Here is a 25,602-nt window from a genome sequence, read left to right on the forward strand (position 1 = left end):
GTACAAAACAGACAAGAATCCCTGCCCTCATGGAGCTGGCATTCTGGACTCACTGATGCAAAACTGCCTGTCTTCAGTTTGTGAGGATTGAAGCCTCCCCTGTGACCAGGGCATGATTGCGTCAGTATTTCCCCCAGTGTGGATTTGTGCAAACACAGATGTGTGCACATACTTCCACATAATCGTTATAGGCTTGAATAATGCAAGGGTAAGAAAATATCTGGGACACTTCTCTTTGGGACCTGCAAAAATAGAAAAAACTAAAATGTCCCAAACCCATGAATCTTAGAGAAAAGTGATGCTAGTTTTTCAGCCTAAAGGTGCGTGATGCCCTGGGAGGCCTTTGCATTAGTCAGATTCTGCCTACCTGGAAAGATAATCTCAAGGGCTTGAAGTACCTGGACAAGTCTAAGCACCCCCCCCCTTTTTTTTTAGAGAGAGAGACAGCAGGGGCTGGGGAGGAACAGACGGAGAGAGAGAGTCCTGAAGCAGACTCCCCACTGAGGGGGAGCCTATTGTACGCCTCCATTGATACCAGGACCCTGAGATCATGACCTGAGCTGAAATTGAGCGTCAGATGATTAACCCGCCTGAGCCACCCAGGCACCCCCCAAGCACTTCTTTAGTAAGTGAGAGGTGCTGTTTCCCTGGAAAGTTCCTGGATGGGTAGTACCTGTGTGTAGGTGACCACAGGTTTCCTGGGATGAGGCAGGGATGAGTGGCGTGGTCTTGGACAGGAGGCTGAACCAGGACGCAGAGGAAGAGGACTGGGCTTGAGGGCACCACTGTGCTGTGTAAAGGTGCTGGGAGCCCTTCTGGGGGCACAGGGCATCCTTAAACCCCAAGACTGTGGCCAGACTGTGGCCTCAGCACCCCATCCTCGGTGGGGCAGAGTGCCTAGTTGCCTAGGGATCAGGGCACGTTCAGCCTGGTCAGAAGGGACATACTGGCTTCTGGCCACAGCTGGCAGCAGAGAATCTTCTGCTTGTTTCTCTCTCCCTTAGCACTGGGTGTCACTGCAGCGAATGTGGATCCCTTTAGAGACCCTCTTGGGGCCTGGAATTAATCACCTGGCTGGGGAGAGGGGAGGGGTGGAGGCTGGAGGGAGGGAAAGTCAAGAAGAGGGGAGAGAAGGACCATCCCGGCTCAGCAATTCCCAAACCCCCCTCAGAATCTGGCTCTTCATCCTTTGCTGTCCGAAAAGCCTCATTTGCAGAGACTGATGTGATGCCTCAGCTGAGCCCAGACGTTTTATGCATTAGTGCTGCCTTTGAACACAATGCGGGCTCTAGGTTGGAATCCCAGGCGCTTATGTTTACAGTGGGACCCCAGCCCTCGAGGCTTTGTGTCACTGCCTCAGAGGCAGGGGAATGCTGCGTCTGGGCTCTACACTGGGAACGGGTAGCACTTGGTGACTTCACCATCTGACCTGGAGCCCCAGCCCCAGAACTCCTGTGTGAATGGGAATGGGCAGACAGTCAGTGCGGCACACAGTTCCATCCTGTTTTCCAACTCAGGCCCAGGGGCCAAAGAGAGAGGACTTTTTTTTTTTTTTTTTGCTTTTCTTTTCTCAATCTTTATATTATCTTTGGAGTTGAGGAGCTGAATTTTGGGTGGTTCTCCTCAAAAGGCACCTTGTTATGGTTAAGTAGGTACCACCTCCCCTACACACGCTTTTGAATCACGCTGTGATTTTATTCATGAGGTCACCCCTTTCACGGTAGTAGATTAGGGAATGAAGAGTCTGGGTCCACAGTGAAATAAATCATTACCAGCCAAGCCCAAATCAGGGGTAAGGGCCAGAGAAATTGACATCTCCCCCCAAAAGCATTTATTTTAAATAACGAGAAAAAAAGATGAGCCGTCCGTGGCTATGAGTGTGTGCACTACATCTATGTGCCATATCATGCCATAGCTCTGGGTGAACGTGATAAGCAACTTGAACTTGGTCTTTGTGATTACTTGTGTATTTTTATAATAAACAAAAACATGAAAGAGTCACCAAACCCCAGCCCCACCTCCAGAAGTCTCCTCCCCCTCCTCACCTCCCCTCTGCCCACTTCCCTCCTCCTCCCTCCCCCCTCCTCCCCTCTGCTCCTCCTCCTCCTCCTCCTCCTCCTCATCAGACAGTTTCACTTCTGTCATGTTTCTTCATTTCTCCTTTAGGTTCTTTTGCCTTTCTGAGTACCTTTGTAGCGAGGAGCCAGCTTCCTCCCCACCTCCCCTCACTTCTGCCGTTTTGTGATCTTGCCAGTTTTAATGAGAGCACAGTCAATAACTATGGAGAGGTGCTGACGACATTACAAAGGAACTAGCCCTTAACAAGTCAACTGTAGATGAGGTGCCAACAGGATGGACAAGAGGATTAAAGTATTTATGCCAAAATATTAGAAGCACACGCAGAATTAGTTCTCCCCGTGTTAGATATTTTACTTTTGGCAAGTCCGTATTTAAAAATCTTTTATCCTTGTTTTGCTTAAAGTATTACAATAAGCCCTGGATTTTTCACAGTTACACTTGTATATTTTCACAGCTGTTTTAATCAGAAAAAATTAATGTGCTTTTGATAGCTCAGAAACCTATCACTGGCAAAAGCTTTGCAAAAATGTGCTGCAGAGCAGAGTGGAATCCTCAACATTATATATTTTTGCTGGCTATTTGAAATTCATAGAATTTCCCCTAAATATTTTCTTTTGCAATTCTTGCCTAAATTAATCTAACAGCTTGGGCTGACTTCTTTGATAACCTCTTTTGTTATGAATGCAGGGATTGCTATTGTTAACATTCTTTGGGAACCAAACATGAACTGTCTGTTACTGGAGGAAAATACAATTGCTATTTTTGCTTCTATTGGAAGTATTTACTCAAATAAGATATACAACATAACGGATAGGCAGGACTGGCAGTCTCCTTGATGGCTTTATGGTCACTGGCTTAGCGTCGGTGTGCTCCCCTGGATTTTCACAGGCAGCACAGAAAGGAACTTGACTTTTGCTTCTCGAGGTCTGTGACACATACATGATCCACAGACACACACTCTGAGTCCTGGGCGTTGTGAGTCTGCGTGGTCTTGGATTCAAATGCCAGGCACATGTCATGAACAGTGCAAGAGAACAAACTACCAAGAGTAAAGTTCTATGGCTGTATATCAATAATAACAATGCCAACAATAATTAAAAAAAAAAAATCCATAAAAGTAAACATTTGCAACAAGGGGAGGAAAATATGGGGAAGGAACCAAAGAGATGAACAGAAGTCTTGGTTGCCCTGTCTGCCTGGCAAAGAAGAGGCCTGATTTCCAGGAGAGGGAGAATCAGTGGATTAATGTGAACTTTAATACTGAAGCAGTGTGTGTTTATTGCTGGTGACCACAAGACATAAATCTTGCAAGCACAATATACAATACGATGCAGCCCCCAGTTTTTCCCCCCTCTCCAGTCTCAATTTGTGTGTAAGTGTGTGTTAAGTGCTGTTGAAAAATAGTGACCTTTAATAAAGGATTGTATCCTGCGACTATTTTCCCAGACACACAGTGACCTTTCAAACCAGACTGAGGTGAGGGGGGTGTGGAGTTTGGACTTTGAACCGGCCAGACCCTGCTGTGCTCCTCTGTTAGCCTGGCCACTTTTTATTGTGTCACCAGGGAGCGTTCTGTATGCAAAGCAGGCCGGGCTGGCAGCCTGAACCTTTGCAAATCAATTTGTCTGTGAAGGCGAGTCCACTGGAGTGAAAGATGGTCTAACAGGGCATGCTGCCCCCTCTCTTTGTGACATCATCGCTTGTGGTACTCTTGTCAGTCATGTCTGCTCAGAGGACTGTTGGAAGGAGGGGGAAATGCCTGGGTTGGGGGTGAGGGGGTGGGAGGGGTTAATCCTCATGACCAACTGTGGCCTGAGAGACAAGGGGCGTTCTTCTTAATAGGACAGAGCTGGGGGGGTGGACAATTAGTTTGCTTGACTGGGAGGGTGATGGGGGAGGGCGCCATTATGCCTGATACTGTTGCCTAGCTGTGGTCGTCAACCCTACTCTTCCCCCTCCTTCCTAGTGGTGACGTGTTACAGGAGGAGATTGCTGTCTGCCTCAGACCAGGGGAAAGCTCGGGTTCTGAGGAAATACTGAAGATCATGGTAGCCAGAAAGTTTGCCCCACCCCTGCCCTCCTGCCAATAGAGCTGATGCCCACAAAACTCGAATCTTTGATTGTTTTCCATCCAAGACCCTGAGCCACAATCCCTTCTCATAGCAAACCTTTTCATAAGGGTTAATATTATTATCGATCTTTCCAAGTCTGTCCAACACCCCAGAGTCTACATTAATCAGTAGCTAAAAATGCCAGGAAAGACAGAAAAATTCAATTACTTAGTTCCCTAATTCAAATTTCTTTGAGAAGTCCCTTTAAAGATAGGGAAATCCTGCATTTTTCATAAAACCATGGTTAGATCAATTTCTGTGTAAGCAATTAATCATCTTTATACTCCACAGAAGATGGGGAGCAAAGTGTGACCTACTACAGCCATGCTGACTGATTAGTCTCTTGGTGAGCAGCTGGGTGGAGGGCCCCAAACACCTGTCCCACATGCAGGTTTAAAATGTAAGCCCTCTGTGGAACCCTTCAAGGGGAGGAATGAAGGGAGGAAGTGGCTGTGATGGGCTCTGGAGCTGGATGAGCTTAACTTCTAATTCTTGCTCCATCACTTGCCACATTATGGGAACTTCGTCAAGTTACCAATTACCTTTAAGCCTTGGTTTCCTCATCTATTAAATTGGGATGATAAAGAATAGCTACCTCATGGGGTTTTGGTGAGAATGAAAAGTGAAGGCACATATGCTCCTTAACATGGTTAGCTCTCTGTAAGTGCTAGCCCTGGTGATAATATCATATGTAATGATTACTGAGGTAGAGTACTAAACAGGATGTAACTGTATCCACATGGATGAAGTACAGTTGGGGTTTTGAATAGCTTTATTAGCCATGAGAAACTTGTCTCATTCAAAAATCTTTGGATTTGGGGGCAGATGTGTTTTATTTTGTAGATTATCATATTGGATTTACGGCTATTGACATATGCACCATATATGTAACATCATTTTATATATATATATATATATATATATATATATATATATATATATGTAAGCTCTCTGTGGAGGGCTTTTTTATATATATATATATATGTACATAAAATATCTGTCCTATACTGTACACACATCATTTTTTTCTGACTACCAATCTATTTTCAGTTATAACCCTCAAGTACAGGACACTAAAATTTATTTGTGTATCATGTCCTTTCTACATGGGATCACAGGATGATTTGCAGGGAATCAGTGGTAAACTGACAAGGAGGAAACGTTTTTGGGAGCAGGATTTGAAAGGGGAAGTCACTGTGGGGCAAGACTAGCCATCCATTTGTAAAGAGCACAGACGTGATTGGCATGGGCTCAAATCTGAAAGAAAAATTCCAAAAACTATTTAATTTTTAAGTTGAGTTTCACTGTGAAAATGGTGAAGGGGCATTGGTTGAATGTGTCTCATTTTGAGGGGAAAAATTTTACTGACCCTTTTACTTAGGAACTCACAATTAAGGGAAGACTACTAGAGGATTTGGGAAGGAATACGGACACAGGTAGGGATTTCAGAGAGGCCCAAGGCAAGATGGAATGTTCTGGGTGACGAAAAGGAAGCATTAGAGGCAAAAAGCTAAGAATGAGGTCAAATATCAGAACAAAAGTTAGGTTCCTAGAATCTCTTAAGGCTAAAACAAAACACAATAAATAAACAAACAAAAAAAACCCTCTAGATAATACAGAAACAACTAAAACAAGCCTTTTAACCACAAGTTAGTGGTATAAAATGAAGACCTTGAAAGAGCAAGCAAGCAAACAAGGAAGCAAGGTAGCAAGAAAAAAAAAAAAGAGAGAAAAAGAGACTTCTATTGAGCATCCCTTATGAAGAAGTGAAAACTTTGGGACCAAAAGCAGATATAATGTTTAGTATGGAAGCAATTGACTACATATTCTAGAAAATGAAGAGAGGGTGATAAAAGTAGGACATGCAAGTCCAGTAGGATCCTGTTTACTCTTTCCTGGATTCAGTTATCCGAGATGTCACATCGTATTTCTTGAATTGTAAAACTATATGGTTCCAGAGCCCAATTCAGTACAAGCAGCATCTGAGGTGGGCAGCCTTCTGGTTCCTCAGCTTCACCTCGCCTCACAGAGAGTTCCATTGCACTCCCTAAGGGAAAGGTGAGTTGAGGTCTTTGTAGCCTGAGCCTGGACAAGGTCAGACTGAGAAGCAGGACAAGGGAGAGTAACATGTTGGGAAAAGTTGAGCAGAAACCGTTGTTAGGAAGCCTGGCAGTGTGGGGACCATTAAAAGTTCATAGGCATAATGCTTCCAGTGTAGCCAGAGGTCTGAGTTGGGAGACGTGGTGTGGAAAGCTGGAGGTGGTGTGGGCTCTTTCCACTGGTTATGGTCTGCTCTGTTTCTCTTAGACCTCAGAAAACCCTTGCTGAATACTCTCCTTCAACTGCTTATGAATGCAAGGAATTACATTATCTCAGAAGGCCTCTTCCACAGTGAGAGAAAAGTTGATGACTCTTATCAGCTGGAATTATGGGGAAAAACGAGAAGAGATTAGGAATCCATAATGAGACAAAAACAGGGCATCAGTCACCCAGGGCAGGGCCGCCCTTAGCCTGATAGAAGTGCAAGTCTGCGTGTAATGGATCTGGGAGGTGGTAGCCAACTGTGCCAGTAGGACCACAGAAAGGTTTGGGAAAGGAGCTCAGACACTGTCTTTCTCCCTCTGTCCACAAAGGAGGGATTATGGAGCCGGTGTCTGCTATTGTCCTGGATATACCATGTGTTCTGACAGGGTTCACGTTTTGGGACCCAGTCCAGCTTGACATTCTGAATATCCCTGAGGTGTGAACAGTCTTCGAGTGATCTGTATGAGAAATGTGAGAAATGGAAAAGAGCAGAGCTCTCCTCCTGATATACTCAACTTGGTGATTTGAATTCATCATCAACTTATTTGGCACCTCTGACAGCAGGAGGGGGGCTCCCTGGTGGTTTCAGCATACCTGTGCAGGTTGCAGCATACCTGTGATTCTGGATGAGGGGTTGGGAGCATTATACATGACCGTCTCTGGGAATGTGGCCAGCATAGTGCCTGATGAGCACAAGGTGCCCAGTAAGTGGGGACTGTCTCCTCATGCTCCTACACTAAATTGTATGCTGTTGCTTCAACCACAATGTTATACCTTGAGGGCAGGGCCCATATCTCTACAGTAAAATCCACAGAACCTACTACTAAAGTGGCATGCTGTGGCCAGAAACTCAGCAAGTGGAATGACCTTGCCATCTAGGTATTTGAGTGGTGGTGAAGGAGAAGAGGAGGCCCCAGAAAAGATACCCCAACTACTGGGAAGGTAAGTGTGTGTGGTGGTGTTGGGGGGGGGTAGGTAGGACGTAAGGGTGGTTAATATCATTTTTATTTAATTAAGTAATTTATTTAAAGATTTTATTTATTCATTTGAGACACAGAGATACAGAGAGAGAGACAGAGAGTACAAACAGGGGGAGAGGCAGAGGGAGAGGGAGAAGCAGGCTCTGTGCTGAGCCAGGAGCCCGATGTGGGGCTCGATCCCAGGACCCTGGGATCATGACACGAGCCGAAGGCAGATGCCTAACCAATGAGCCACCCAGGTGCCCCATATCATTTTTTTTTTTTTAAGATTTTTTATTTGTCAGAGAGAGCACAAGCAGGGAGAGAAGCAGGCAGAGGGAGAAGCAGGCTCCTGCTGAGCAGGGACCCCGATGTGGGACTCGATCCCAGGACCCTGGGATCATGACCTGAGCTGAAGGCAGACGCTTAACCGACTGAGTCACCCAGGCGTTCCTGGTTAATATCATTTTTTTCTGAATCCCCATTAACTTTATCTTTTATGTTTAGAGCTTATCTGATATCCACAAGGGCTATATAAAACTACTAATGCTGGATACTTGTCTGGATCTTATAGCTCTGGCTATGAATGTCCTGGAATAGTCCCAGAATAGTGCCAGTCACCTGTTAGACCTGGGGTTAGGATTTATAACAAAAGAACTTTACTTTGTGTAGTGCTTTACCATTTTCAAAGTTCATTCATACAGTCGGTCTCCAGATAGTCTTGCTAGATAAAGTACAAAGCCACCCAAATTATATTTGGACTTCAGACAAAAACCAAATAATCTTTTTAATATATGTATGCCCCACATATTGCATGGGGCATAGCTAGACTAAAAAATTATTTGTTGCTTATCTGAAATTCAAATGTAGTTGGGTGTCCTATGTTTCTCCCCACCCCCCATAGATCTGGCAATACTATCTCTGGGTAGAGGACTGGTACAACAGCTAAAGCACAAAACCGTTAAGATAGATGTGGTTTGTATGCCAAGCTCTGTAACTTACTAGTTCTGTGTCTTTGGGTGAGATTTCCTTTTAAAAATCCACCCAGAGTTTTCTTGTGTTTGCCAGGCTGTGCTGTGAGGACTTAATGAGCTAATGCATGCATAGGCTCAGCACATAGTGACTACGAAGGAGGTTGTCGTGATTGTTATGCTCTTATTTGAGCCTTGCCTGGGAGGCGGCCAGGCTCTCTTTACCCATGTAACAGAGGAAATTGAGAGAAACTCCACATCTCAAGTTTTTATTCCTAGTTCAGTTTTTCATACTAGGTTGTTGATACCAAAGTTTTATTTTGCTGTCATCTTGACATGGAAAAGCAGACTCTGCTGAGGAACCACCCAGTGCTACCTGTCTTCCCGGAGCAGGGAGAGCAGGCTCCTCCCTCAGGGGTCCAACCAGGAGGCTGGTGAGTCCCTTTGCCTATCAGCACCTGTGACCAGCAGGGAAGGAAGGGGCATTGTTTTCAGGGGGGTTTCAGTCATAAGACCTTTGATGCTGTAGGCCATGACCCAAGCCACGGTAGGCTGAGAAGGACTTCCTTCCTGTGTCCACCTGCAGAACAGCAGAGGTCCTGCTCATGAGGAATCCATGGCTCAATTCTTGCCACCCACTTACCTTTATCTGCAGGATGGTCTAATCCATACTTGTTCTTGGTGCTAATTTACATGCCCTTCCTGGGAACTATTTATGTTAGGAGAACGCTTTGGGTACAAGTGACAGAAACCTAACTTAAACAAAAGGGGGCTCTGAACCCCCATAACCCACTCTCAGGCAGGAGGGCTGCCTTAGGGATCACTGCAGCCAGGGCTCGAATGTTGTCATTACTCTCTCAGGTTCTGTTCTTCTGTTTGCTTCATTTGCTCTAGTCACAGCTAGTTTCTCTCTTCCAAAAAGGAACAGACAGCTCCCGACTTTCATGGTTATATACGACCTCACAATCAGAGAGAGGGGAGGTCCTTCTCTGTCAGTTCTAGTAAAAAAAAAAAAAAAAAAAAAAAAAATCTTGAGGAAGGATCCTATTGGCTCAGCTTGGGTCATGTGCTCATCTTTGGACCAATCATTGTAACCTGATAGATGGGCTATACATCCTGTGGTTATCCTAGGACCAACTATTGAAGCTAGAGGGATAGGATGCTCACCCCTTATCAGAACCATTATGTTATGTTCATCAGGTTATGTTGGGAGGAGAGCAGTTTCCAAACAGTTGGGATGGGGAGAGTGCCATTATCTGAAGAAGGAAGGGTTGATGCCTGTGTCTCCTTGTAAAGGAAGAGTTTAGGGCAAGGAGAGTCTGGGTTGGGTGGGACTGGCTGGATTATCTTTATGAGGAGAAGGTGGGAGATCACCTGGGTCATGGAGCTAGGATTATCAGTTCTCTATTTGGGTCTCCTCTGGACCTTAAATAATTTTGGTTTGGTTTGGGCACTGGGATAGGGCTGGTGGTAACTTCCAAAGGGAAAACAGAGGTATGCTGTGGCTTGTGGGGCAGCTGATGCATTAGCACTTTGTGGGGGTAATTGCATCCATGGACATTCTACTAGGTGTTTCCTTGATGCCTAGTGAAGGGCTAAGTACTTTAGGAGCTTCAAAATTTCAGTCTTTGAGGAATTCATAATCTTCTTAGGTCAACAAGATGTCCACATGTGAAACACTTAGAAAACCCTTTAAGGAAGTGCTGGATGGTGTCTGTAGAATAGGCTCTGAGCTCTGTGACACAACAGGGCAAAGGGTTCAGGCCTTGGGCTGAAAGAAAGGGCTGCCTAGAGGAATCTGAGCTGGGGCTTGGAGAACAAAGTGGAAGATCAATGCAGGAGGCTGACCTCCCAAATAATCGTGCCTTAGGATAGATAAATGAAAATTGGGTTTTGCAAAAAATGTAGCCAGGGTGGATGTTGCCTTAGGATGAGGACCCAGGTCTCGTCCCTAGGGATCTGAAGAAATACGTTTGTTCCCAGGCTACAACGTGGGTTTTGGAGAAGGGACAATTCACTTTCTATGGAAGTCTGCGTTGCTAATACACCAGGAGCTACACAGCCATGGATCATGTAAATGACTATGGAATAGGGAAAATCACTTGTTTTTCTTATTTCAGGCGGGTTAGGATTTGTTTATGAATGAATAAATGGGAAATGTTAAGAGACAAACTTTAAAAACAGGTTTTAAAATAGGCAAAAGTTTTCACAAATATTGTGAGGATTTAGGAAGCAGCAAATGTGCACAATAGGACAGGGTGTTTAAAGTCCAGAAGATCTGGGTATGAATTCTATGTCTGCGGCTCACTCAGGGGCATGACCTCAAGCACTGAGCCTTAGTTGCCTGGCCTATAAAAGGGGAATAAGGTGGTACTTACTTCACAGGATTTTACTTTTGAGGGTGCAATAGATTATCTATGTAAAATACTTAGGACAGTGCTTGGCAAGTAGTAAAGACTCCACAGATAGTTGTAGTTATTATTATTGTAAGGGAATATAAACTAGGTGTAGGCAGTTGGAGCAGGAACCATTGAGGTTCACTACCTAGTATGTGCCTGACACTGGACTACATAGGCACTTTACACGTATGATTAAATGGAATCACCACAAAAGACATGTGCAGGAGACAGAGTGGTTTTCAGTTTAGAGATGAGGAAACTGAGCCTCAAGGGGGTTAAGGGGCCCCAGTGAGGTTGATTTGAATCTAGGTGCACCTGATTCCAGAATCTTACTCTCTTGTCCTTAGGGGGAAGACCAAAGATGGCTGGAGGGGATTGGCAGGCAATTTCCAGACCAGAGCCTGCATCATAGACTCTCCATTCAGATGTTTCAGAAGGGACCCAGACTGTTGGAGGTGAGGGGGGTGGTGATGCAAACCTAGTAGAAAGGGTTGCTAAAGACAAGATACAGGTAGGCGATCTCTTCTTGAGCCAAGCTCCCCAATGAGCTTCTGACAGCAGCATTTGCCCAAGAATGCCAGAGAAAGAGAGTGAGGGAGAGTCCCTGAGAACCTGGGAGCTTCACCAAGCAAGTGTGACCTTTCCCTGTCCTTGGGTCAGTGCCTCCTCTCTCAGCGAGGCCTGGAGTCCTTGGGAGCCCTCTTGCTCTGGTCTCTCCAGCCCCTCTCCAGCCCCACAGAGGAGGGATGCTGGCTGGAGCTCCCCATGTGGGGGTGGCAGTTGGCCTCCGCCACGGCGATCGCTCCCATCTAATGAAAACATTTCGAAATGGCACAAAGCAAAGGCATAAAGCAAAGCAGAGCCACTGATGTGTGGGCAGGTGCGGGCCGAGAAAAAAAAGGGGTTTGAGTATGCAAAGTTGAATTGCTGAGACAGGGGATATCTTAATAGCGTGGGAAACGGGGATTGTGAGATCAAAGGCTATGATAAGAGGGAGATTATTTCATCACGACTGTGCAGAGGAGACGGACGGTCATACGTGCAGGGCAGACACCCCGCACACGCCCTTTTCTTTGATTTCAAGGTGGGAAACACTCAGTCCAAGCCTGGCACCCTTCCCAGACTCCCTACCACTGGTCAATTCTGCACTGGTTTTACTTGCTGGTGGAATGTAAGATCTTCCAAGGCCCACCACATTTGCTCTTGTGTGATTTTCATTTTATTTCCAGCTCATACTTTTATTTTTTCATAGCTAAGTATTTTTCTCTGGTGAAGCATTCTGGCTTCTGCTCGACGTTCCAGCCTATGTTCTTTATTTGGTTGTAACCATTGGGAGTTAATTTGGAGTTTTTTAAAAAAAAATTATTATTGCATTTTAAGAATGACAAACCAGTTTGCCAGCATTATTTCTAGTTCTTAAAATTCAAAGCAGTTTGTTAGAGAATGTTCTTTGCTTTTGGGAGACGGAGCTGGTTTCGGTTTTATAGTCCGTTGTCTTCACACCCATCTCGGTGACTAATACTCTAAGATGGATTTCCTTTTTTTTTTTTCCCCTTTCCTTGAAGTGGGTTTCAAATCCCCAAAGAATTTTTGGGAGGGGAAAAAAATCCTTTAATTGAAAGCAAGAGAAAACAAAAAAGCATGAGAGCTGACAAAAATATCATGTTTAATGAAACCAAGTTCCATCCCTGCAGATGGCTATGGAGGCACAGAATGACCTAAAGATAGAAAACTGGGTTTCCTTTACGTGCCTTGTAAAGGGTGTTTTTTGTTGTTTTGTTGTTGTTGTTGTTGTTTTTGTTTTGTTTTTGAATGTTGCACGTATGACTGACCGGTGCCTCGCAGAGCCCCTGATTGAGCAGGTAAGAGTCCAACCCCACCCTTCTGGATGGGTTGGGTCCCCCATGGCAGTGCTAAGATGGTTTGTGAGGGCACCCCGGATTCTGCTCTCCTCTGACTGCCTGTGGCACATGCGGTGTGTCCTACATCATTGGGCACTCAAGACGCAGCCACTTCCCAGCTATGTGACCTGGGGCAAGAGACTTAACCTCCTTGGGCCTCAGTCTCCTCCTTTGCAAGCTGGTGGGAATTGTATCCACCTCCATGGGTTTTTGTGAGGATTATTTAAGACATGGTTGGGTAAGTTCTTGGTGCAATGTCTGGTTCTTAGAGAACGGTGCTGGTTCTTCTTGTGGCCTGATCTTCCTATCTGTGTGTACAGCCAGATCATAATCTCCTGTGGGGTGGGTCTGGGCCTTGCACACTTGAGGAGTTTCCTGGGTGCTGGATACCCAAGGAGGCCCTTACAGTCTGCGTGGGCTAAACGAGTAACCAAGAATAACGGAATTACTGAGGCACATTTCTTAAAATAATCTGAAACAGTACCAACCTCTTTGAACTTCCCTCTTAAAGAAACAAATTAAGCAAAACACACAAAAAATGAACACATGAAAAACCTCTACAAGGTTGAAATGAACTTTATTTCATTAGGAATTAATGACTTGAAAGTTTTCCTGTTCTGCTATTAATTCTTGCATCTCATTGGTAGCTTTTCTTTTCCTCCTTCTGTCTGTGGAATTATGCTCCCCGAGGCTGAGAGGACGTGGGTAGGTTTTGAGCTGGAAATAGACGTGACCTTTTTCCGTTAGGGAAGGGTAATGTGGCCCTAAGAATGGCATATGACCCTCTGGTCCATGAGATCGCAGCTTATTTTGGAATCTTCTTTGCTAGAGAACAAGGGGAACAGATATATCTCCAAACCCCCTTTTCTGACTCCCTCTGTACATGCTCTGGCTCCCATCCAGCCCAGAACTCTTTCAAACACTTGGCTGGGGTCTCTGACCACCACCACCTGCCCTCCCCAGTACACGCAGCCTGCGTGCAGTTTTCCTGACCACACTCCTTTTCTCTGCCTTGCTCTCTGTGTAGTAACACCCCCTCTCTTTGGTTCTCCACCTTGGCGGTTCATCTCTCTGCGCGCTATTTGCTCATCTTGGTCCTCTTTAAGATGGGGTATGGACACCCTAATCCACTGAATTGGGTTCATTGACCCAAGGAAGTATTGTCTTTCTCTTTTGCTCCTTCTCTCCTTCCTTCTTCTTTCTCTTCCCCCCCTTCATTTATTTCAGTACATGTACCTTGCAGCTACATTTCTGGCTGGTGTTTCATATTTTAAAAAATTCAGAAAAGCTTTTATTTTGATGTCCTTTACTTTATAAAAATTCCATATCATACCTAGCAACCCAGATTGGCCTGAAAGATAAATAGCAGCTACTCTTTCTTTTTCAAGTTAGGAAAGGTTTCCCTCTAGGAACAATAGCTGGTACACTGACAGTGAACCCATTTATTAAAACAATTTATATTTCACTTTTTGAAATGTGTCTATTGTATAATTTGAGGGAAACCTGTGTTTCTTTATGGGTTTTTCACCTCCTTTTCACTCCGTTCCTTCCTGCCCCTGTCCTAGCCATGGTCAGTTTGGTAGAAACTTTGCAGCCAGAGCGCTTTAATATATTCATCTGGTGAGTAAAGTCCAGATCCCTTTGATTTGAATCCTTCCCTTGCTTTGTCAGGGCAAGACGGGGTGGGGGTGGGGAGCGGGCAGGACGGGTGTGAAGGGAGTCACCCGCTTTTTAATCACTTGGAAAACATACCCTTCCCTTTGGCTTTGCTTCTGTTCAGAGGGTTTCAAGCTTAAGTCACACCTGGCCCCCAAATAATTGCATCCTCTGCAGTAAAGTTTATTGCCCCCTTCAATAGGGGCAGGAATAAAAACTGGGCAAATTTAGAGACAGACCACAGGCTTCACCGAGCCAGTGAAATCCACCCAGGTGTGACATGGTGGGGAGGCAAAGCATCACCCCGGAGGAGAAGACCTGCACAGGGCTGGATGGCACCCTTACTTACCCATGCTTCCCGGGGCTTCAGAATGGATGAAGCCTGTCTGCCCTGAGTAGCAAGAGTGACCTGGGCTTGGAAGACTGGTTAATGATGCCCCCCTACTTGTTTAGTGATCTCTGCTTTCTACATTTTTAAAATCCTCTCTTTCAAACAGCCTCAGAATGCCTTTGTGCTTTCATCTCTGCCAAGGCCAAAGGAGCAGCGTGGGTTAAGTCTAGTTACTTAGCTGTGCCCATGCTTACAGATGGCCTCTCTCTCTTTCACACACACACACACACACACACACACACACACACACACACACACACACACACACACACCCCAAACTTAACTGATTTAATTTCCATTATGAAAGGTGAAGTCCTGGTAGGGAATTGAGGGATTGCCTTTGGGAAGAAAGTTAACAGCACACAGTGGGAATACTGAGTCTGAGAAAGATTACCCTTTCTCTTTTTTTTCTTTAAGGGCAATACAGTGACTGACTCTGGCCACAGACTGGATATGCCAGGAGAGCCTCACTTACTTACTTACACAGACAGGCTGCTTTTGCCCCTTTCTCTGGTCGCCTGCCTCATCTCTCTCAATGTGCTGCTTTTAGAACTTCCTGGCGCTCAGGCCTGGCCTCGCAAAAGGGAACCGCCATTCGTGTCCAGACACATTTGCAGACTTCTGGCAAAATAGCCGGAGCTCACGAAAATTTACACTTTTCCTGGCACCTGGCCGAGAGTATGAGCAGGATTTGGCTTGGGTTTGCTTTCAGTTAGAAAAGCCCTTTGGGGGTGGGGGTGGAGAGTTGGGGGTGAGGTGGCAGCAAGATCCTCGTGAAGGGTCAGAGCTGCTGAAATAAATATCAGCTCGGCTAGGGAGAGCAATTCCTGTAATTATATCTGCCCGATGACTTATAATCAGCATTCTTAGCAGAGTCTGTAACTTTCATGTTTTCTCCTCCTGTGTGCGATCTGGGTGGCACCGATGGTGTGGGTGGGAGAGAGAAAAACACCTTGATTAAAAAAAAAGTGGTGTTAGTGGTGGTTGGTGCTGTTAGCATGAACATCATTCTCATTGAGATTACCTTTGAAATAATGCCAGTGGGACATTTGCTGGAATTTCTGGTGGTGGGGAAGGGGCCGAGGGACTGTGTATTATTTTTCGCCAGGAGAATCCTGTGTGTATAGACATATAAAATACCAAAACAAAGCTGAGTGTGTGAACGTAGCTCAGACTTGCCTTATCGGTCCTGCCCTCCAAATGAGGGTCCACTTTGGATCCCAACCTAACCCATCCCCTATCTCCCCCTTTCTGAAACACTTGAGAGAAACCAGCCGTCTGCCAGTCCCTAGGCTGTGTGTCATTTCCTTTACTCTCCAAGCTTCACTCTTTCCATAGAGGAGACTTTTCAAATTAACGTTTTCAGTTCATTAAAGACCTTTTCGCAAACATTTCGTTCTGGTAAAGGCAGTGTTTCATCTGGAAATGGTCAGGCTCACGTTGGCACAGAACGGTGTGAGAAATAAAAAAAAAAATCAAATCCCTTCTTACCAAGTGGACAGATAGTGTGCAGGAAACCTCAAATGGGTCTTCCTTAGAGGATGGAGAGATGTCTTTGGAAGGAAAAAGCAAAGTCAATGAATGAAAATTATTTGCTCGTTTGTTTTGCAAAACTAACAAGGGAATAGGGGAACTGGGCTTTCATTCCCTTTCTTTCAAAAAAAAAAAGTTTCTCTGGGAAGAAGAAACTCACACTGTGCCCCTTTGTCTTGCTTTTGCTAATGCCCATTGCAGCCTCTCCAGAGCTTGCTCTGTGCTTGGGGAGTAATGCATGAAAATCCTTCTGCCTCCAAATGAAAATACGCATGGCCTTCTTTTCCCTGCCCAGTTTGAACCAGACACTTGGAGAGTCTCATGCAAATGGCTGGCTTCCCCAGAACAGACCAATGGAGCAAAGCAGCAGTACCTTGACAAGCTTGAGTGCTTGGGGCTTGTTGGACAAAATTACAGAAAATATGCAGTCGACATAGGGCTGGAGATAGGCATACAGGATGTTCAGTTTCTGCTGCTGCTGTTCCCCCAACCTGGGAGAAAGAACCCAAGGATCTTAGTGCAGGAAGGAACCTAAGAGATTAGCGAGACTGTGTGTGGATTTTTTTTTTTTTTTTTTTTGAAAACTGTGTTTTGTAGAGCCCAAGATGACCTCGGGATTAGTTCCATTTCTACATGGTGGAGTTTGGTATAAGATTTCCACTAGACCTCAAACTCCCTGAGGTCTCAGGCCATATTTGTGTTGTTCATGTTATCTGCTCAAAATCAGCTCTAGGTAAAAATTTGCTAAGTGAATAAAGAATGAATAATGTAGCTTAAAAGGAGTTTGAAAACCATGGATCTCATCTTTTTGCCCTTCCCTTCCCCCCATTTTGTGTCAAGGCCAGAGATGCTGGATGGGTTTCCTAAGGTCCCCCAGCTGGCCACTGGTAGGGCCAACGGCTGGAAACCCAGGCCTAGCCTACAGCTAGGGTCCTAGTGTTGCCTCTGTCAGTGGGACCGAACAAAAACCACAAATGCCAGTTTCTTGGGGGCAGCTTTCAGGTAGGGACGCTGCTCCCCACTCACCTTCCAACCAGTGGGCATGACTAGGTGGAGTGTTTAAGACTGTGAGCTGCTCAAGAGCAGAGTGTATGTCTGTTTTGTTCAGCTCTGTGTTCTGTGCACCTAGCACAGTGCCTGAAAGTAGCTGCTCAGCCACTGTAATAATTTGATGAGTGAATGAACACAAACACAACTCCAGCTGGAGTTCCCTTCTCTTGGATAATCTAGGGAGAAAAGATCATTCTCAGTCCCAAGTTTGACCTCAAGAACTTGAGGGCCACAGAGATCTCTGGGTCTTAATTGAAGTGTTAGCACCAATGGAGCATCCCCCTTGGCATCAGCCAGTCTCCTTCGTCATCATCATCATCATCACCAACAACAGCACCAGGCAGATACACTTATGAGGCTGCACATTTCTTCTGAGGGAAATGAGCAGTTTTTGCCTTGTTTGAACATGGCTATCGGTTGGTCCTACCCCTATAATCTTCTCATTCTTGCCTTTTGTAAATAATAGACCTCTACAGCCTGAATTCGTGGGGTGATGCAAAAAGTAACTGGCTTCCTGAAGTAGCAGATTTGGGTGTAGAGTTGGCTCCACAACTTCTGAGGTTCTGCGGTCTTATACACATCCCTTGTCCTATTTTACCTTCGGTTTCTGCACCTGTCAAAAGGGGAAATGGATTTGCTATTTACCAGGTATGTGATGTTAGTCAAACCACTTAATCTTTAGCTCTAAGCCTCAGTGTTCTTAACTATAAAATGGGTTATTAATAGTATGTACCTCTCAGGGTTGATGTCGGGATTACATGAGTTCATGTATGCAAAATGCTTAGCGTAGTAAGTGCTTGATGCATATATTGTCATACTTGTTTTCATCTCACAGGAGTTGTGAAAACCGTATGGAATGATTCATTCTACAGAAGAATTCTATGTAACATAGGGGATGGCTATTGAATTTTTAATTATTTTCTCTGTGTAGCCAGTTAACTCGCCAGCATTCACACTTAGCTATTTGACAGAAATACCAAAGGTAAATAGTTCCAAGTGGAAGTCATGACCTTTGCTCATTTCCAGCGCTCTTCCCATCTCCTTCACCCCCGGACCCCCGGCTCTTCTCCTCTTCCTGTGTTTCCTGTTTCAGTGAGTGGTGTCAACAACTTTGTAGCTGCCCAAACAACTGTCCAACTGTTGGGAAGAAATCGATTTCTACCTCACCTTCATAGCCAATCAATTACCATGTCCTACCAATTTCCCCAGTTAGTGGACTTTCTCCGAAAGCCAGATGTACTGCTCTCTCAGCACTGTCCTACCCAGCGTCCAGCCAGAGCCTGTTGCCTGGGCTCGGGCAGCTGTCTCTCAGTGGCCCTGCTTGCCCCATTCTTGCTGTCTTCCCTCGTGTATTTGTGTCTTCTCACTTATTGCCTCTGGCCTTTACACAGACTACTCTTCTTCTTTCCACCTGGACAACCTTTCAGAATTTAGATTAGAGAATTCCTGCAGGAAGCTCCCATGATTGCCCTTCTCTGGTCTGAGTTGCTTTTAGGGGCATCTTAACTATACTGCCCTGGACATACCTCTCCCATAGTATTTGTCATCAGACCACGTTAAGATTTTAGAGCTTCTAAGCCTGGATTAAGATGTCTTCATTTTGATATGCGACCTAAAATAAAAGCAATACTAAACTATATATGTCGTAGTGATAATAGCTAATACTTACTGAGCGCTTGTTATGTAACAGGCTTTGGTGCTTTATGTTAAAATTCATTTAAGTTTCACAATGGCTAACAATCACATAATATGCTCTATGCTGTCCCCATTTTATAGATAAAGAAATTGAGGCCCAGAATGTTTAAGAAACTTGTCCGAGGTCACAGAGCTAGTAAATGGCAGAGCTGTGCTTCAAATATAGGCAGAATTGCTCCAGAATCTGTATTCCTAACCATACACTGTAAAGAAATTTAACACAATTCTGATTTTTCCCTATTTTGCATTTTTTGGAGAAAAATCCAATACGAAATTCTTTAAAAAATCTTTCTCTTTTTCTCCTGCTCTTGGCACTGCTAGGCTGAGCCTCTGTGTAGGTGCTTAGCTTGCCTACTGGTCACCCTGTGTTCCTCAGCTCATAGTATGGAATTGCCTGTGACATGTCTGTCTGCCTTCTGGACTCTGATCCCTGAGGGCAGGTCCTGTGTCTGTGTCTGGGTGCCCCACAGGGAGAGGCTTACCCAAGATGCAGGGCCAGTGTGGGTAACCACAGCCTGGCTAGATAGATCCCAGCTCATGGTTTCCTATTTGTTCCTTCCTTAACCAGGTTCAGCTTACCTTGCCAGAGCTAGTGACAGGGTGGGCTGAGGTAAGTAAGGGTGACTTAATCTTCTCTAGAACTTTGTATTTCCTATCCTGTGCTCCTGCTACTGATTCCCTTGTAGTTTCCTGCTTCTCTCCACAATTCTCCACATGCCCTCAAAAACTTGTTTCTCTTAAGCTGTAGTTGGTAGGAGTTGTGAGTTGTAAATACATTCTAATATACTAAATATAAATGATAAAGAAATAAAGGCTCTTCCCCACTCCCCTTGTTCTCAGGACCCCTCATTCTAAAACAAACACTATCAGATTAAAATACACGCAAGGGAGCTGCTTTCCTAATTGGGAGCAGGTTGAGGTGAGGTTTCAGCAATATCCTTCTGAAAGGCTCTTGACCCCTGCAGCCATCCCCAGTCCTGACCCTGGAAATACAGATGAGCTCATGAGCTCTTCGGTTCTCCTTGGGGGACTCTCTCCTCCATAGGATTAGTTGTTTTTCTTTGTACTATTGAGATGCTTTACTGAGTACTTATTCACTCGGTATTATGAGGAGAAAGCTTGTGTTTGCCTTATCAATGTTTTGTTTGCTTGTTTCTTTTTGGGTGCCTGATTCCCTTTTTCTTTGGCCCTCAAAGAGATTTCATCCTCCAAAGGAAGCAATGATGCCTCTGTCCAGAACTTTCTCTTTTCTGACTCTTCTTGGTTTCATTTACCTTAAGCTAACCTATTGGAAATATGGCTCTCTATATGCATTGCATTTTATTCTTTCCATAAATAAGGATCAAGCCTACTGTGTGCCAACAAGGGTGCCAGGCTTGTTTTGGGAGAATTCATCATGGCAGGGGAGCAGGGGGGTTGGGGTAGCACTGAGGAAAGATGCAGAGAAACGACTGTATTCAGAGCTACTAGGAGTCCTACTGGGTGCAAACAGTCTCCTAGGTATGATAGTTGTAGTGTTCCTGGGGAGGGTTCTGCATTCTGTATGCATATATCGATTAAATGTCTTCTAGTCTTGATTACTTTAGGTGTGATCTCATGGGAGTCAGGGGAACAGAATTACCTTTAACTTTTCCATCACTCTCAGATTCTTTGACAATTAAACTGGTGTGTTCAGATTTTGTACTTTTGCAGCTGATTACAAGTAGGGCCAAGATATGTTTAGGCCTGAGAGAGAGCATTTGATTTTTGGATTAGGAAGCTTGTAGACCCTGATTACGTTTGGGCAATTAGTTTTTCCACATTGCAATGAACAATGAAAATTTTTAGCATAAGTATATCCCCAATATTGCCTGGGACATACTTAGAGTAAATAAATATTTGTTGTTTACATGAAATTCAAATTTAACTGGGTATCTTGTTGTGGTGGTTTTTTGTTTGTTTGTTTGTTGTGGTTTACTTTCAGGTTATATCTGGCAACCCTAGAAGTTAGGCACTTGAGGAATGGGCTTTGAAAAGATCCACACTGTATGTGCCTGGTTTTGTTTATATTTTAGGTATGTGTTTGAGGGAGAGAAGGGAGGGTCTAGGGGAGAAGTATTTGGGCAACTGGACAAGAGCTTGTTATGGGAAAAGTCTGACAGGGAAGTTAATAGTGAGTATTTACTCATAAAATAATTCTGGTTATCTCAGGAGAGGCAACCCTGGGCTTAGTGATCTTCTAGAGAGGAGTGTCTTGGCATCATGGCCTTAGTAAGGGGCATGGTGAAAGGAAGACTAGAATGTGCCAGGAAGGCTGAATGTCTTTATTATGGTCAGTCAGTTTGATCTTGAGCAACCCATTTCAGTCTGCTTTGTCTCATTTTCTGTATCTGTCAGAAGGGGCTTAATAGTAATTATTTTATTTACTTCAAGGTAGCTGTGGCTGCTCAAGGACCTTCACTGGTTAAAGGCACTCTTAGTTTTGGAAGCCTCACCCCACATTATATTATCTTTAAAATGCACATACATTTCATGATATGTGTGTGTTTGTGTGTTTGTATGTGTGGGTACACACATAATTTTGCTGGAAAATAACTTTTGTAATTTGCTTTGTTAATTATGACTTTATCATTTTGATTTCACAGTTTCTGTTTTGTAATTTGGAGCCCCCATCTTTTTTTTTTTTTTTTTCATCTCAAACATTTTCTTGGCCCTTGACAAGCCTATTGGTCTTCATCACTGTGCCCATAGTGACTGATACATGCAGTGACTTTGCTTATGGGTACTTCCAGGACAAGAGTGACCTAAAAGGAACAAAAGGATGTATTAAAATCGAGTTCAGCATCCCAGCAAAACTCTTCTCCATCCCCTTTTATCCTATTCCTGGACCTTCTCTTCTGCCCTGCCCCATCTGCCAGACTCCAGGCGTGTGCTCAGAGAAGATCAGCTCTGAGTTTTATGGTATCCGTAGTTGTCCCCCAAGTGCAAGCGTCTAATTAGGCTTGACACTACCGAGGCGTTTCGCTGACATTTATGTCACTGTCTCTCAATCTTTAGCAGCATTTGGTCTTGTGGGAAGCACAACAAACAATGTCAGAAACAACATAAAATTCCCCATTAGAGGGGGCCCTCGGAAACCGCGCTGCTGTTTATTAGGCGCACTCTAAAGGGAGGCCGAAGAGTGGAGCCGGGTGTGTGGATTCAGGGCTTGGAGGAAGAAATAAAATGGCTCATTTAAATTCTTAAGAACTGCATAGGAGGCAGAAGACACAATAAGTATCTCAGAGAAGAAAGGCCATCAGTTGAACAAACTAATCACATGGTAATCAAAGGGGAGTGATTCGCTGCCTACTGAGAAGTACTTTAGAAGAAGTTCCAGCCGGGGAGAGCAAAGACCCTATTGAATGACAGCTTTCATAAATTATAGATTTTTAAAAATTGCACAAAGGAATGTATAATAATGTGCGAAATGGATTTAAAGACGAAAAGTGCCCAAAGCGTCTGAGCAAGGTTCGGGAAGAGGCGGGCGTGATGTGGGAGAGGCGGTGCAAGCCTTTGCGGGGAAACCCCGCCCCTCCCAGCGCAAGCCACGCCCCGCGCAAAGCCCCGCCCTCATCCGGGTCTCTTACCAGGGATCTAGGGATGCCCAGTGTTACCTGAGTGCCGTTGGGGTTTGGAACACCCTCGTCTGGCTCAACATGGTCCTTAACAAGGCGGGGGGGGTAGGTGCCAGTTCTCTATCTCCACCGCAAACCCCACTCTTCGGTGTACAGACTGCGGAGTCTAAGCTTTGGCCCCGGGGGCATGGGAAGGTCGGGAAAAGCTGCGGGATTCGGAGTCTGCCACATAATACTCTGTCCAGCCTGGAGCGTCGGCTGTCTGGATGAGTGTGCAAGGCCTGGCTCCCTGTGTGGAATCAGAGTGGGCCACTCCTTGTGGTGGGGGTTGATGGGAGGACTGCCCATCCAAATTTCTTCTCTCCTCTTGTCCTAGGCTTATCATAAATGTGGGTGCTCAGTCCCTCTGCCCCTTCTCCTGTAGCCATGAGGTCATATGGGATTGTGGCCTGCAGGGAAGGGCCGCCCGGGGCCAAGGGCGACTGTGAATTGATTCTGAGCGTCAGGGCTGGGCCAGCCATCAACCAAGATCACGTGGGCTGAGTTTGCCCTCCAGCCTCTCGCCCCTGCAACCAGCAGCCCGTTTCTTCCACCTGTGTCCACTGTAGCTGCCTTGAGGCCTCTTCTCGGGTGAGTGCCAACAATTCCGTATGCACTGGTAGCTGATAACGAAGGTGATGACTGGTAAGGCCTTCAGATATGACTCTACTTGGGCGTATCTGCCTTAGAAAAGGTGGTTTGAGAAGTTGAGAAAGAGCAAGTTAGAAGTATTAGGACTGGGTGTTCTTTTGAGCTGTGTCATCTGGGAACAATTGCTTAACTTTCCTGGGTCAAAGTTAAAAGGGATATATCACTAGTAGCTTTTTCTGAGTTGTGATGAGAAGTTCAGATGAGGTCTTAGATGTAAAGGCCCAAGGCCCACCTCAGAATGAGTGTTCAATAATGTCAGCTGTTACCATGCTCCTGAGGTCTTCCTGAGCAGGGCGGCCGATTGCAGAGATCGGATTAGGTGGATTTAGCTCTCTTCCTGACATCCTAGAATATTCAGAGTAGAGAAAGAGTATTGCCCTGTGTGAGTTCCTAACAGCACCTCTCAGGCAACTGTGAGAGCTCCTCCTATTTTAGGGTAATTATGCTAGCCATTGTACCAAATGACCCCCAGGTTTCAATAGCATACCATTATAAAGTTTTCTTTCTAGCTCACATCACAGTCCCATGTAGATTGGTTGGGGGAGGAGGCCTTTCTTTACCATGTTGTCATTCAGGGACCCAAATTGCTTCCACGTAAAGGTTCAGTCCTCTTCACCAGCTGGCTTCAAAGTATCCTTGGAGTCATTCATGGTAGACCATGGAGGAGAGAGAATGGAGAAGGTATGCCTGCTCTTAACGGCCCCTAATCCATCACTTGAGCTCATGTCCATTGGCAAGAATCAGTCACACATCTCCACGAATGTGCAAGGGGACTCGGTAATGTAGTTTAGCTGTGAGTTCAGAAGAGAAACAGGCTTGATGAGAACCTACTTGTCCCCGGCATAGACTCCCAAGTGGTACAGAATAGCTCAAAACTGGGCCTGAGGTTCTTAACCCAAGGTTCTTGAATTTTTGGAGGGTTCATGAACCTCTTGAAATTGGATTACAAATGTTGTATATATGAGCCTTTTCACTTTCATCGTATTCTCCAAGGCTGAGTGGGTGAAGTCCTGCCCCTGCTTGGACCAGAGTAGTGTTAAGGTACCTGCTGCCTGTGTCTGATATTCTTTGAAAAATGGTGGTGGGGGACGTCAGGATTTCTGTCTCCTTTTCTCTTTCCTTTTCTTCCGCTTCTCTAGTTGGGAGAGAATGATGGAGAAGAGGCAGAGATCTGTTAACACCATATCCTATGACGGTGCTCCATTGAGAGGCTGTTAACATTACGGACAGGGGTTTATGTGGCTGTGAAGAATCTAGGAGACTGCAGTGGGCAGGGTAAGGACCCAGCCTTGCCCTTCCAGAATGGAGCCGGGACTAAGGTTCATCCGGACCTTGCCAATTTTCAGTTTAGGGGCATGGTGAGAAGAGGGAAGGAGATCAGAGAGAAGGGACTCCCCGACGCCCATCTGAGACAGCCTCTGTAAGTACTGAGTGGTGACTTGATGGGAAATTGGACATTTTTCACTGTTGTCTCAATGCTGCGTCTGCTTGAGATGGGTTCAGAGTGCCATTTTTTTTTCTTCCTGGTAATGGGCTTTACCTGAACGACCTTCCAGACATCGAGGGCATGGCTGAGGGGTTACAGTTATTTCCATGGCTTAAAACATTGGAAAACCACTGGTGTAGTCTAACAATGGGGCTTTGTGCTCTCACCTAGGCCCTGCCTAATGGAGGGCCTTTGTTTCCAACAGTTCCTGGCACTGGACTTCAGGAGGCCATTGGCCCTGTTTCTCTCCTAAAGTCAGAAATAGTTGCAGCTGGCATTTTGTTTTCATCCTATCTCCTTAAATTCAGGGACCTGCCCCCTTTTGAGGCCATGGCTGAACAGGAGTGGCCTGCTCTCTCTCCTTCCCATTTGTAAGGCAGGGCAGGACATAATACTCTGTCCAGCCTGGAGCGTCGGCTGTCTGGATGAGTGTGACGCCAGCTGTCAGCCTGGGATAAGGTCAGACAGAGGCCACGGTGGTTCCAGGTGGGCAGGGGTCACCCAGGTGACCAGACTGCACTGGAGGCCCAGAGAGTGTGCAGGAGCATGAACTTTTGGCCTCCTTTGCAGGAGAGGAGCTGCAAGTGCTGAGCAGAATGAGCTGCAGACTCTGGCCAGGGTGCCAGCATTCCAGGTATCTCAGTTCTTTCGGGAAGTTCAGGTTGTCCACTGAGCTTGGGTGTCTGCAGCCTGAACACAGGGGCCTCTGCTATGCTAGCTAGGCAGCCTGCCACCATTAATAGTTTTATCATCTGGGGGAGTGCTTCAGGCAGAAGTGGTA

The sequence above is a fragment of the Zalophus californianus genome, chromosome 8, assembly GCF_009762305.2.
Source record: "Zalophus californianus isolate mZalCal1 chromosome 8, mZalCal1.pri.v2, whole genome shotgun sequence".
NCBI lineage: Eukaryota > Metazoa > Chordata > Mammalia > Carnivora > Otariidae > Zalophus > Zalophus californianus.